At 36.2% G+C, this 14447-nt stretch overlaps 2 long non-coding RNA genes across 3 annotated transcripts in view; both read left to right on the top strand.

Moving 5' to 3' along the window:
- Window positions 1–6775, top strand: part of LOC115432142 (uncharacterized) — a 42788-nt gene extending 36013 nt beyond the window's left edge. The window contains exon 3 of one of the 2 annotated variants that reach the window (XR_003937171.1): window positions 6565–6775. This is a non-coding gene — a long non-coding RNA (uncharacterized LOC115432142). Of the gene's footprint in view, window positions 1–6560 lie in introns of both variants that reach the window. The other variant, XR_003937172.1, reaches the window with a different exon arrangement.
- LOC115432141 (uncharacterized) lies at window positions 5571–6396 on the top strand. The gene is made up of 2 exons (XR_003937170.1): window positions 5571–5912; window positions 5943–6396. It is a non-coding gene; the product is annotated as an uncharacterized LOC115432141 (long non-coding RNA).
- Window positions 6776–14447: the final 7672 nt, after the last annotated feature.

Raw genomic sequence — 14447 nt, forward strand, 5'->3', positions numbered from 1 at the left:
AGCTTTAAAGGTGCTGGAGACTTTCGTGACCAGTTTTTCATCAAATCTGTCAAACCTCAGTCATATCTTCAGTATCATGAATCTGTAAGTCTTTCTGTGATTACTCACCTGAATCTCTTACATTACGGTGAACAATTTCAATGTGCCATCCACCATAAACAAACCGTGTGTTTACAAACAGAATCAGGAGGTAACTCGGGCATCTTCGGAATTTTGTCGCGACGTGCATTGTGGGAAGCGAAGGCTCACGGCAGCGGCAGTGCAAGCACATGATATTACATGGATGAAACACGATGCTGAAACGGCTGAAACACAGAAATGGCTGGAGGAATATGCATAGAGGGAAGGGAGCTCGTGTCTTTAGCAGCAGCACGAACCGGCATTTCCCACAATGCACGTCGTGACAAAAAGATGCCTGAGTTACCTACTGGCTCTGAATGTAAACACACGGTTTGTTTATGGTGGATGGCACTTCGAAATTGTTCACCCTAATGCAAGAGATTCAGGTGAGTAATCACAGAAAGACTTACAGATTCATGATACTGAAGATATGACTGAGGTTTGACAGATTTGATGAAAAATTGGTCACAAAAGTCTCTTGCACCTTTAATGAACATCCACATGATCAGTAAATTAAATATAGGAAAATACATGATTTGAAAAAGCCATTTTTTCTGACACTTTTTTCTGATTTGATACAATAACCTTTGAATTTTCTCTGAGTTTTCATGGATATCTACATGATCAGTCAATTAATTATCGGGAAAATCATGTTTTACACTGAAAAATGCAAAAATACAGAGGATAATAATATAATGACTGAAAAATTCCAACCTTAGTGTGTTATTGGAGGACATAACAAGACTATTACTTTTGTGAAATTTTTCAAAATGTTTTATTATGTAGGAAATCAAGGTTAGTGAAGTTACCAAATTTGGTTCCTTGCCTGTAAGGGGCAAAAATAAATAAATAATTAAAAATCCAATTAGTATTTATAAAAAATGACAAGAAAAATACACATAGGGTGAAAGGAACATGTATTTCAGAACATTAGAACATCCCTTTTAGAACATTACAACATCCACATGATCCCTTTGAACATCATTCCTTACATTAGTACCTTTACTTCATGGTACCGAACATAGCAGGTCCACTCACTGTTCATGCAGAGGTGGACCTTACAGACCCTGGAGGCCACATTGGACCTTACAGATGAAAATAGTCACTTGGTCGATAAAGGGTTAAGAGAGAAAAATGCATTTGGGAACTGCCTTAAAAGTAACACTGGGTCTTTATGGGTTAAAGGGTTAAAAAAATCCACCCTCAAATGCTTCCACTCCATTGGAATCCTCCTTCTGGTGTTCATGGCTCTGCAGAAGTTGAAGACGTGTAATTGAACATTGAAGTCTGTCTGCTTTTTCACCTGTAGGTTCATGTGTAGGTGGGACGCCCAAAATAGGAGAAACCTTGAATTATGTCTTTTATTCTAAATGCAGGGTGTCATGGTTGTGGAGCTGCAGTGCATTCACAAAAGAAAAAGAATGAGACATTTTTCAGGAAATCACACCGACATGATCGTGTGATTATGAGAAAACTTAGGCCTAGTTTTAGTGCCAAGAAAATAAGACAAATATGAACAAAAAAACCACATTCAGACAAAAATGGTACAAATGACTCAACACAGTGATAACGATGTTAAAGATGCAACAAACAAGACATTATTGGATTAAACGAAAAACTGTGAGAATTCAATATTATTTTGACCCGTTGTTGGTTTAATTCAATCATGTTCTAAAAATATAATGAATGGAAATAATCTGCCCTGAATAATAATTTGACTTCAATTTGACTTTTTTTTTCCTATAAAAACTTCATTATTCTAATTCATAAAATGACATGTTCTTCCTCCAGCCTCGCTGAAGATAAAATCCACATTTTTATTCAGATTAATGTGATAGAATATCACAGATTACACTGAACATGTTTTTGACTGAAGAGGGATTTAAGAGTGAAAGTTTTTCAGGGTGGATTTTTGTCTTTTTTTTTTTTTTTTTTCAGATTAGAACTGAATCCAGATGAGTTCCACAGGTTGAACTTAAACCTTGTTGGTTTTAATGGATTTTTAATTAGTTTTAGCTGCTTTATTTGTTTGCATATGAATGAAATAACAGGGTTTTGCATCAGGAACCTGTAGTTGGATGATGACCAATTTAATATCGTTATTATGATTATTATTTATTTATTCTTTTTTTTTTTTACATCTGCAGCCAAGAAACAAAACTCATCAACTACAGGTCAGTGACGGTGGTGGAAGAAACAAAGTACAAATACACTGAAAATACTGAGTTCACACTCTGACTGCAGTAAAAGTACAAATCATTGCGAACCGCGTCAGTTTTTAAAGATTTATTTCAGATTAAGATGGAGGAAGATTTAGAAATAAACTTGTGTTTGATAAAAATCTTTAAAAATCAACACATTTGGAGATGTGGTTTTCAATTATAACACATTATCGGGAGCACAATGAGGATTAAGCAATGTGAGATGTTTAGAGAAAACAATTTTTTTTTTTTTTTAAGAGGAGGATAAAATGCGCCGTGGAAATTTACCGTTCAACTGATAACCCACACAAAGAAAAAGGGAGAAAGTTAGAGTTAAAATAATAAATGCATTTATTGAGAAATCAATCACAGAAAAAGCTCTGTAAATGAAGTCAGATTAAACAAGAGAAAACTAAAGATTATATAGAACCAAATCCAACCCCCTCAAACTATGATGTCATTCCTTACGTACATCGTACCACCCCATACTACTCCTTCTCTGCTCCGTGAAGAGGTCATGAGGACCTCTTCACTCTAACCTTGCTTGGATCCTATCTGAAGTACAGGTGCCATCCTCTATCTACACATTCAGACATTTAGGTGTTTGGGTTTTGACTCAAGGTAAGAACTTCGTCCCGAAGTCGGGGTTGCTACAGAGTGGTAAACATCACACATAACAATGACTCAGCATGCGCTTAACAGTATAACATATTAAAAGAATATAAAATATAAAAAGTAAATTTTTCCACCACAAATGTTTTAATCTCCAAATATTTACAACTGTGTGAGTTTAAAATTTAGTTTTAAAGATGGGAGCCTTACAGAAAGCCGTCTTAATATTAAAAGGAAAATAAGTTTTAAATGTACGTGTATGTGGAAGGAAAGTTGACAAATTTGGAACTTCAAGATGGATGGAGAGAATAAAAAGCGATGTTAGTAAATGGGAACAGTGATCACTAAATAAACAAGAAAAGCACTCGGAGAGCGCGGACCTCCACCAAGATAGATCAGCCCCCCCTCACCACCACCACCACCAACACCAGAATTTAATCATTTCTTCTTTGTGCCAGTATCAACATTTCCTGAAAATTTCATGAAAATCCGTCCATAACTTTTTGAGTTATCTTGCTAACAAACAAACAAACAAACAAACGCACACAAAGCAAAGGGATCACAATACCTCCTGTTGGTGGTAAAAATGGACAAAATAATCAACAAATCAATGAAAGTTCATATTTTTTAGGTTAGTCATATGTTTTGTGAATGGATAGTTGGTAAATGTAAACATTTTTGTGTAATTTTTTTTTTTTTTTTTTACTCTAAAACAAATCCAAAAATGTGGTGTTGTCATTATTTATGGGTTATTCTGTTATTATTTTACTTGTTCAACCCACGTTAGATCTTATTAGTCTGAATGTGGAACCTCAAATAATATCTTCAGTGTCATTTTTAATTTCACAGATTCATCCCACAGGCCAGATCGGACCCTTTGGCGGTCCGGTTTTGGTCCGTAGGCCGTATGTTTGACACCTGTGTACTTGTACTTTTCCTTTCCACCACTGTTCAGGGATGCAGGACTTAACGTTTGATTTACAGAACGTGATGTGTCTCAGAGGAAAGTAAATCAAGACAAACTTCAGAAAGAAAAAGGAGGTGAACTCGAATATTTTACAGACTGACGGAGGCTCTGAACTCCTGCACCCAAGCCTCGTGTCCATGTGTAAATCCAGACATTATCAAGTGCATGCGTTCACGTCAGTGTTGTCTGAAAATACATACGTCTTCTCCACAGGGTGACCAGGTCAAAAAAACAACAACAACAACAACAAAAAAACAGACAAATGATGGACGTGAAACCAACGCTGACCCAGAACTGCATTTACATCAAAACACAACATCATAATGAATAGGAATAAGTAAAGTCAAGAAAACAGATGAATGCCTTTAGTGTTATAATAATCACAGAATCAAATAAGTGAGCAAAAGAATGAGTGGAACAGTCAACATTAACAAACAAAAAACAAAATAATCAACATTACAAACAAAAAAATATCAGTAAAATCAACAAAAGTGAAGAAAATAATCCAAAAAAGAAATATTTAACATCGTGAACAAAAATGGATAAAATAATGATTTAAATTAACAGAAATAAGCAACATAAGCACCAAAATGAAAAAAAAAAAAAGATAAAATGAACATAACTGCACAAATTGCACCGAAAAATGAAAAAATGGACTAAATTATCAATAAAATTGAATAAAGTTATCAACGAAGTCAATTAAAAAAAATCAAATCTGAATAAATATGAATAAAAAACATAAAACATGGAGCAAATTGATCAACTAAACACAACAGAATGAATGAAATCAACAAAAAATTAGCAAAATTAACAAAATTATCACTAAAATTAACATGTAGTCAATGAAAATACACAAATGAACAAAGTAATCAATCAAAGAAATCAACACAATGGACAAAAATCAAAGGAAATTAACAGAAGAAAGCATTTTTATTAACAGTATGAACAAAAATGGACTAAATTATCAATAAAATTGAAGAAAGTAACCAACAAACTCAAAAAAAGAAATCAAATATGAATAAAAAAAACCATAACACGTAGCAAAATGATCAACTAAACACAATATAATGAATGAAATCAACAAAAAATGAAGAAAATTAACAAAATTATGACTAAAATTAACATGATAATAATCAATTAAAATACACAAATGGACAAAGTAATCAAAACAAATTAAAGAAATCAAAACAATGAACAAACATCAAAGGAAATTAACAGAAAAAAGCATTTTTATTAACAATATGAACAAAAATGGACTAAATTATCAATAAAATTGAAGAAAGTAACCAACAAACCCAAAAAAAGAAATCAAATATGAATAAAAATGAATAAAAAAAACCATAACACGTAGCAAAATGATCAACTAAACACAATATAATGAATGAAATCAACAAAAAATGAAGAAAATTAACAAAATTATGACTAAAATTAACATGATAATAATCAATTAAAATACACAAATGGACAAAGTAATCAAAATAAATTAAAGAAATCAAAACAATGAACAAACATCAAAGGAAATTAACAGAAAAAAGCATTTTTATTAACAATATGAACAAAAACAAACAAAGGGGCAAAAATAACCACCAAAATATGCAACATATTGAACAAAAATGCATAAAATAATCAGTACAAATAAAATTTTAAAAAAAAATCAACGAAATGATAAAAATAAGTGGCAAAGTAAACAAAGTTAAAAATGAACAAAATGATTAAAAATTAGCAGAAATTAACAAAATAATCATGAAAATAAGCAGAAAACAAGCACATAAATAAACAAGATCATTAATAAATTGTATTTCAGCAACAAATTAATTAAAACTGATGAAATAATGTGATTTGATTTGTTTTTGCTCCAAAATACCCTGAAAATTCACTTATGTAATCAGAGGTTTTCCACAAAACGTGGTCTAGATGTGGACAGATCTAAATGTGGATCATGGTCTTGGTGCAGATGTGGATCATGGTCTTTCGTGCAGGGGGCCAAAGCGGGCTAAAGTGGGCCAAAGCGGGTCAAAGTGGGTTAAAGTGGGCCAAAGCAGGTAAACCCTGGTCACCCTGCGTCTCTGTTCTGTCTCTGGTGTCGTCGTCGGTGGTCTACAGTGTTTCCAGTGTTGGTGTGGGTTCACTCTGTTCCTCCGGGGTCAGAGGTCAACGGAGGAGGCTCAGATGGACAGACGGACCGGACCTCACGCCTCCTCCGGCCTCTTGTTAAAGCCATAGAACACAGAGCTGCACCTGAACGCACCACGGACTCCCCAGTGGAAACGCCATCAGACGGACATGATGTTTGGACCCACTGTGTCTCTGCTGGACCTGTGATGTTCTGTTGATGTTCTAGTGTTTATGGAGACCAGGTCCAAAGGAGACCAACGAGGTCCACCATGTGGGACATGAGGACCTACATTTAGATCCAACAAATGAACGCACAGTAACAAGAAGATTTTGTCTCAGACGCCGAAATAAATGAAATAAGGAACAAAAATAATAAATTTGTCAATAACATGAACAAAATAATCGATAAAATAAACAAATAAACCTGAATCCTGCAGCGGATCAGTGAACTGGACTAAATGTAGACCCTTGGCTCAGTTTGGGAAAGGGGTCAAAGGTTAAAAAGGCTGTTCAGTCCCTCAGAGACCTGGTCAGACCTGGTTAAGGAAGACCTGGTTCAACCTGGTCAGACCCAGTTTAGCCAGACCCGGTCCAGCATGAGTAGACCTGGTCCATAACTGAGTTAAACCTGGTCCTTTGTGGTCCATCCTGATCAGAGCTGGTTCTTTGTGGTCCATCCTGATCAGACCTGGTCCTTCCTGGTCCTTTGTGGTCCATCCTGGTCAGACTTGGTCCTCCCTGGTCCTTTGTGGTCCTCCCTGGTCCCCGGTCCTCCTTGGTCCTCCCTGGTCCCTGGCCCTTCCTGGTCCTCCCTGGTCCTCCCTGGTCCTCCCTGGTCCCCGTCCTGTGTCCATGCAGACCTCCTGTCCTGTCTGTCTGTCCTGCAGTGCCATCTAGAGGACGCTGGTGTCCATCACCCTGAGGTCCTACACTGCATCTTGTAGTTCACATGTAAACCAGACCCGGGTCTCTAAGGGTCACATGATGAAGGTCTGTGTGGAGTGTGTCCTGGATGTGGACGTCTCCTGCTGTGGGACAAACCCGTGAACCTGGGACACTTTCACATCTGTCATTTCCACATGAAACCTGTGTTTTCTAAACGTCACCTGAGGATTTTCTACAGATTGTTTTCCATCCACTCAGCTGTCACTGCTGTCACCGAGGGTTCCACATGAGAGGAACCGTGGAGAACCGGAGGGGGACCCGGACCACGACCCGAACCACGACCCGAACCACGACCCAGAACCACAACCTAGAACCACGACCCAGAGCCATGACCCACAACCACCACCCCCAACCATGACCTGGACCACGACCCAGAACCACGACCCCCAACCATGACCTGGACCACGACCCAGAACCACGACCCACATCCATGACCCAGAAACATGGAGAACCGGAGGGGGACCCGGACAACGACCCACAACCATGACCTAGAACCACACACCAGACCAGGACCCAGACCATGACCCTAACCATGACCCGGACCACGACCCACAACCATGACCCAGAACCACGACCCAGAACCACAACCTAGAACCATGACCCGAGCCACAACCTGGACCACGACCCAGAAACACAACCCAGAACCACGATCCGGAGCCATGACCCGAACCACAACCTAGAACCACGACCCGGACCACAACCCAGAACCACAACCCAGAACCACAACCTAGAACCATGACCCGAACCACAACCTGGACCACGACCCAGAACCACAACCCAGAATCACAACCCGGACCACGACCCAGAACTACGACCCAAACCACAACCTGGACCATGACCCAGAACCACGACCTAGAATCACAACCCGGACCATGACCCAGAACCACGACCCAGAACCACAACCTAGAACCATGACCCAGCACCACAACCTGGACCACGACCCGAACCACAACCCAGAATCACAACCTGGACCACGACCCAGAACCACAACCTAGACCACGACCTGGACCTCATGAATCCACCACATAACGACTCAAACCTCAGTAGTTGAACTTTTTTACCAAATATTACAGCTCTTCTACTTTTCTGACTTTATTCTTAATTTTTCCACAAAAACTTCTTTCTTATAATATTATTAAATATATTTTCCTAATATTACTTTACTTTTGTACTTTACTTTAGTCTTTACTCAAAATATTAGAAAATTATTTTTAGCTCTAATATTGTTTTCCTCAAAATATGATGAGTCTTTATTAAAATATTAGTTTTTTTAACACAATGTTACAATTGTATTATCTTTTAACAAAATACAATTTCAATATCATAAATATTTAGTTTTTTTGTTCAAAATATGAACATTTTATTGTGAATTCTTTGTGGAAACTTCTAAAAAATGTTTAATATTATGACATTATTATCAAAATATTAGGACTATTTTTTCACTTTATTGGAATAAATTTATGGGGTTTTTTTCTTCAAAATATTACAGATTTATTCTCATAGTAATTTAATATTTTGTTTTTAAATATTAGGACTTTAATGTGTTTTTTTATTTCCATATGTTACAAATTTATTTTCATAATGTTAAGACTTTTTTAAATCAATATATAACAAATTTTCCTCACATTGTTACAACTTTATTGTGACTTTGTTCTCAAACTGTTACAACTTTATTTTCATATGGTGTTTTTAAAAATCAATATATTAATATTTTTTTCTCAGAATATTACAACTTCATTTTATTGCTTTTTTTTCAGTACTATGACTATTACTTCATTATGATTATGTTGACTCTGGACTATTTCATCAAAAATAATTTAGTTTCCTAATATTTTTGTTTTTACCCCCAAGTTTTACAACATTGTTGTAATATTATTTATTTATTTATTTATTATATTTTTTCCTGTAACATTATATTATTCTCCTGATTTTATGATTTTTGTCCTCAAAATAATACAGATTCATTGTCCAAATAATTTAATGTTTTCAGAAAATATTAGGAGTTTATTGTGATTTTTTTTCTCATTATATTACAGCTTTAGTCGTGTAATATTATGGATTTTTACCTCAAAATATCATGACTTTATCATAACATTTAGATATAATGACTTTATTCTTGTATAATTCTTACTTTTTTCTTTACATATTCTGAGTTTTTTGACCAAAAACTGACTTTTTTCTTCAAATAACATGACTTATGTGACTTTTTAAAATTACTATAACTTTATTCTCGTATACTTTTAACTTTTTTCCTTAAATATTCTGAGTTTTGTTTTGTTTTGTTTTGTTTTGTTCTGTTCTGTTGTTTTGTTTTGTTTTACCAAAAACTGACTTTTTTCTTCAAATAACATGACTTTTGTGACTTTTTAAAAATTACCATAACTTTATTCTCGTATACTTTTGACTTTTCCTTAAATATTCTGAGTTTATTGACCTAAAACTGACTTTTTTCTTCAAATAATATGACTTTCGTGACTTATTTTAAAGTACTATAACTTTATTCTTATATAATTCTGACTTTTTTCTTTAAATTCTGTGACTTTATTCACACATAACCTTGTCTTTTTTCTTCAACTCTACCGACTTGGTTCTCTGATTTCCCTCCGTATGGTCGTGGTCCTCGTCCTCCTCCGTCCAGAACATCTCCATCTGTTTGGACGTGGACTTTGGGGTCAATGCTCAGTATCTTCGTAGCATCGGTGTTGGATCCAGATCCGGGTGTTTTCGGTTCTTTACCTTTGTATATATCCAGTACGACAGCGTATCTATTAGACAAGCACATACTACACATACTTTGCATGTGCAACATTTAAACATGTAGACTAGAAATAAAGACATTCAGTGGTACTATTTATTAGAGGCTTAATAATTATGTATCTGTAAATAATTCAACCTGTACAAACGTCAAAGGATGAAACATTGATGCAATAAACTGTTTTTTAAATGGTGCTGCACATTTTATTTTACTGACTTTTAGTTCATTTCCAGCCATTTTCTGCCCAGATCGGAGGGTTAGGGTTATCTGTTGGATTATGTCGATTCTTTTTCAGATTTCAGCTCAAATTAAACATGGTTTTGAACTGAGCCGCGTTCACAAAATACATCAGACACGAACAGACACTGAAAATACCACAGTACAAGTACAAGTACAAGTACAAGGCATGGAGTGTAAACCTCATTTTTAAGCAGACCCTAACCTTAACCCCAACCCTAATCCTAAACCCTAACCCTAACTTTAACCCCTAACCCTAATCCTAACCCTTACCCCCAACCCTAACCCTAACCCTCTAACCCTAACCCCAACCCCTAACCCTTACCCCCTAACCCTAACCCCCAACCCTAACCTTAACCCCTAACCCTCTAACCCTAACCCTAAACCCTAACCCCCTAACCCTTACCCCCTAACCCCAACCCCTAACCCTCAACCCTAACCCCCAACCCTCAAGCCTAACCCTAACCCCCAACCCTAACTCTAACCCCAACCCTTAACCCTAATCCAACCCTAACCCTCTAACCCTAACCCCCAACTCTAACCCAACCCTAACTCAACCCTAACCCCCAACCCTAACCCTAACCCTCTAACCCTAACCCCCAACTCTAACCCAACCCTAACTCAACCCTAACCCCCAACCCTAACCCTAACCCTCTAACCCTAACCCTAAGCCTAACCCAACCCTAACCTAACCCTAACCCCCTAACCCTAAACCCTAACCCCACTTTATCCTTGTGTTAATATGCAGTAAAACTGTCCTTGTCATTTTTTATTTCAAGGGCTTCAGCTCTGAGTGAAGTAAACATTTTAGTATCTCAACCCTATAACACCAAACATATCATATTTGATACATGACTTTTGAAGCTCTTTATATGATCAGTGTGATAATTTTTTTCTAGGATATAATAACCTTTGACATGACCTACTGATTGTGGTTTTTAACCAAAACCTGAAGCTGCTTACACTTTATTTCTCTTCTGAACTGTTACATCGTATGATAGTAAAACCACAGACTGTGTGTAAGTATTGGATGGAGGAATCCTGACGTCACCCACTGGTTTGATCCATTGTCATGTTAGATTTTCAATACCAGAAGTGACCATATTTGGACAAAAGGGGTGGAGCTCTCGAAGTGTGGGGGTCAGAGGTGAGCTAATGTTAGCATAAACATCGTTATTAAGAAGTGTGTAACAAAGACATTTTACAGTTTTATCAGTCGAACCGTTCACCAGAACTACATTAAAGTTGCTGTCTGACAAAAAAAAAAGGTCTATTTTGTTCAATAAACAGGAGCTCTGACTCTTCACCTTCTATTCACTCTGACATTTTAGTAAAGGATAATAATTTTAAGCCTATAATATCAAATGTATCACATAGTGGAAACATTGCTAAGTCTGTAGTTTTTAATATTTTACTAAATTTGAGTTCAGTTTTGAAGCCCTCTATATGATCAGTGTGATATTTTTTTCTTGAAAAACCTGAAGTATACAATGAGATACATGCAATACCCAGATAATCCACCAGGGGGAGGAATTCATTCACCAGAGGCCTTTCCAGTGACACTACAAGACTGTCATTAATGAGGAAGGAGGCAGAACTTTGCCAATTCTGAAATGGAATTACCAATTTCTAAGACATGTTTGTGCTATATTATGTTTTAGTTTGTTCAAAAATAATAATATTTGAGCACTGAGACCTGATGTATCAAATATGATACAATATTGAAACTCATACATGGAAACTGATATTTGAAAAAAAAAAAAAAAATTTCTTGGAGTTGTTCAGAAGGACCAGTAAAGGCTCCAGTTTCAAAGAGCTGGGATTTTCTGTCAATGATTTAATGGTTCAGGCTTTACAGGGTTAAAGTTGTAATTCCACTGACGGCCACTGGATGCTGCTCCACAAAGCCTTGGCTCCCACAGACTTATGCTACATTTTCACTTTGTGGTACCGACTCGACTCGACTCAGTATTTTTGCATTTCCATTTTGTAAAAAGAACCTGGAATCTGGTACCTGGTACTATTTTTTAGTACTTGCTTGGCCAAGGTTCCGAAATGGGTGAAGAGATACTAAAATACGACATGTAAACACCGCAGACCATTGATTGGTCAGAGCTGTCTCTCCGTCATTGCGTCATCAATGTACAACACACCATTTTTTAAAAAGCTGATTCAGAATGTAAGAGCCATATTGATATCGCTTACAATGGTTTACTAGTGTTCCTTTAAAAATGTTGAACTGCTCCTTTAATCACGCTGCTGATGACATCACAGCCACTTAGCTCTTAGACCAGGTTAAGCAGCATAAGGACGAAGACAGTTTTTTGACTGATACACCTAGTTGAGCCAAGACTGAATCTTGTAACTTTGTTTTTTTGCTTTTTTTTTTTTTTTTTTTTTTTTTTTTAAAGTAAAGTTCTTTTGTGAACAGAGTTACTGCCTCAAAAGATTCTTTTTGTGTCAAACTTATTGCCAAGAAAACTGCTTAATGGTAGTGGTAATGTGGAGTACTGGGAGGACGAAAGATTAAAAATCACAATTATAAATTGAAAGAGTTTGAAGGGAAATAATTCCTGAGAAAATAAAGTAGAATCTTGGCCTTTTTTCCTTGTCATCTTCAGACTCTTTTCTCTCAATGCTTCTTTTTTATCATATCTAACTTCAGTCCCTAATTTGTACAGAGGAACACTAGAATGTGTCTTATTCCGTATTTTTTACCTGGAAAAACCAAGTGACTTAAAAATGTACATGATTCAAGGGAGTTTTATGTCATTCTGTAGGTCCCTGTTATTGGAGGAACATTATCTAAGTCACTTCAGGACCTTAGAAAGACCACAAGATGGTAGCATAAAACACAAACTGAAACTGCTCTGTACTGCACACAGGGACAGTCATCACTGTTATTATTACACCTTTGTATCTCCAGAAAAATAACTATCATGACATGCAGATGCAGATGTCTACATATTATAAAACCAAGGTTGAAATTTAGTGTTATGAAGTTTATTTCATATTAAAACTGTGACTGTAAAAAAAAGTCTTAATTTACTATTACCTTTGTGGGATTGGGAAGATTGTAATGGACATGTATATTTATTTTTATGTTTCTTTATTAAAGCATAACAGTGGTAAAGTGGTAAGGCTACAAAATCTGCTTCCGAAATTGGAATTTCTGAAAATTTTTGAAATATGCTTACAAAATAATTCAGGTTATTAAAAATGGATCAACATAGGTGTCTCATTGTGTTTGGAAAGTACATTCAGTCATCACTGGCTCCCATTGGTCAAGTGGTAAGGCTATGCTTCGAAAATATGGAATTTTGGAAAAAATTTCAAATATGTATAAAACGTGTTCCAGGTTATTTAAAAAGGCTGTAGATAGCTGTAACATGGTGTTTTGAACATTTATTTCAACACTCATCAGTGCCCCCCAGTGGCCAAGTGGTAAGGCTATAAAATGTGCTTCGAAAATGTGGAATTTTGGAAACATCCTCAAATATGCATAAAAATTCTTCAAGGTTATTTGAAAAGGCTGTACACACGTGTTTCATGGTATTTTGAACATTTATTTGAACACTCAACAGCGCCCCCCGATGGTCAAGTGGTAAGGCTATAGTATGTGCTTCCAAAATATGGAATTTTTGAAAATGTTTCAAATGTGCATGAAAATGCTTCCAGGTTATTTAAAAATGCTGTACACACGCACTTCATGGTACTTTGAACATTTATTTCAACACTCATCAGCGCCCCCTGGTGGTAAAGTGGTAAGGCTATAGTATGTGCTTGAAAAATATGGAATTTTTGAAAAAAATTCAAATATGCATAAAAATGCTTCCAGGTTATTTAAAAGTGCTGTACACATGCGTTTCATGGTATTTTGAAACTTATTTCAACACTCATCAGCGCCCCCCGGTGGTCAGGTGGTAAGGCTATAGTATGTGCTTTGAAAATATGGAATTTTGGAAAATGTTTCAAATGTGCATAAAAATGCTTCCACCTTATTTAAAAATGCTGTACACACGCACTTCATGGTACTTTGAACATTTATTTAAACACTCATCAGCGCACCCTGGTGGTCACGTGGTAAGGCTATAGTATGTGCTTGAAAAATATGGAATTTTTGAAAAAAATTCAAATATGCATACAAATGCTTCCAGGTTATTTAAAAAGGCTGTACACACGTGTTTCATGGTATTTTGAACATTTATTTCAACACTCAAAAGCGCCCCCCGGTGGTCAAGTGGTAAGGCTATAGTAAGTGCTTCGAAAATGTGGAACTTTGGAAAATATTTCAAATATGCATAAAAATGCTTTTGCAGGTTATTTAAAAAGGCTGTACACACGTGTTTCATGGTGTTTTGAACATTTATTTCAACACTCATCAGCGCCCCCACGGTGGTCAAGTGGTAAGGCTATAGTATGTGCTTCGAAAATATGGAATTTTGGAAAAATTTCAAATGTGCATAAAAATTCTTCCCGGTTGTTTAAAAAAGCT

This window comes from Sphaeramia orbicularis, chromosome 13, assembly GCF_902148855.1.
Source record: "Sphaeramia orbicularis chromosome 13, fSphaOr1.1, whole genome shotgun sequence".
Taxonomy (NCBI): domain Eukaryota; kingdom Metazoa; phylum Chordata; class Actinopteri; order Kurtiformes; family Apogonidae; genus Sphaeramia; species Sphaeramia orbicularis.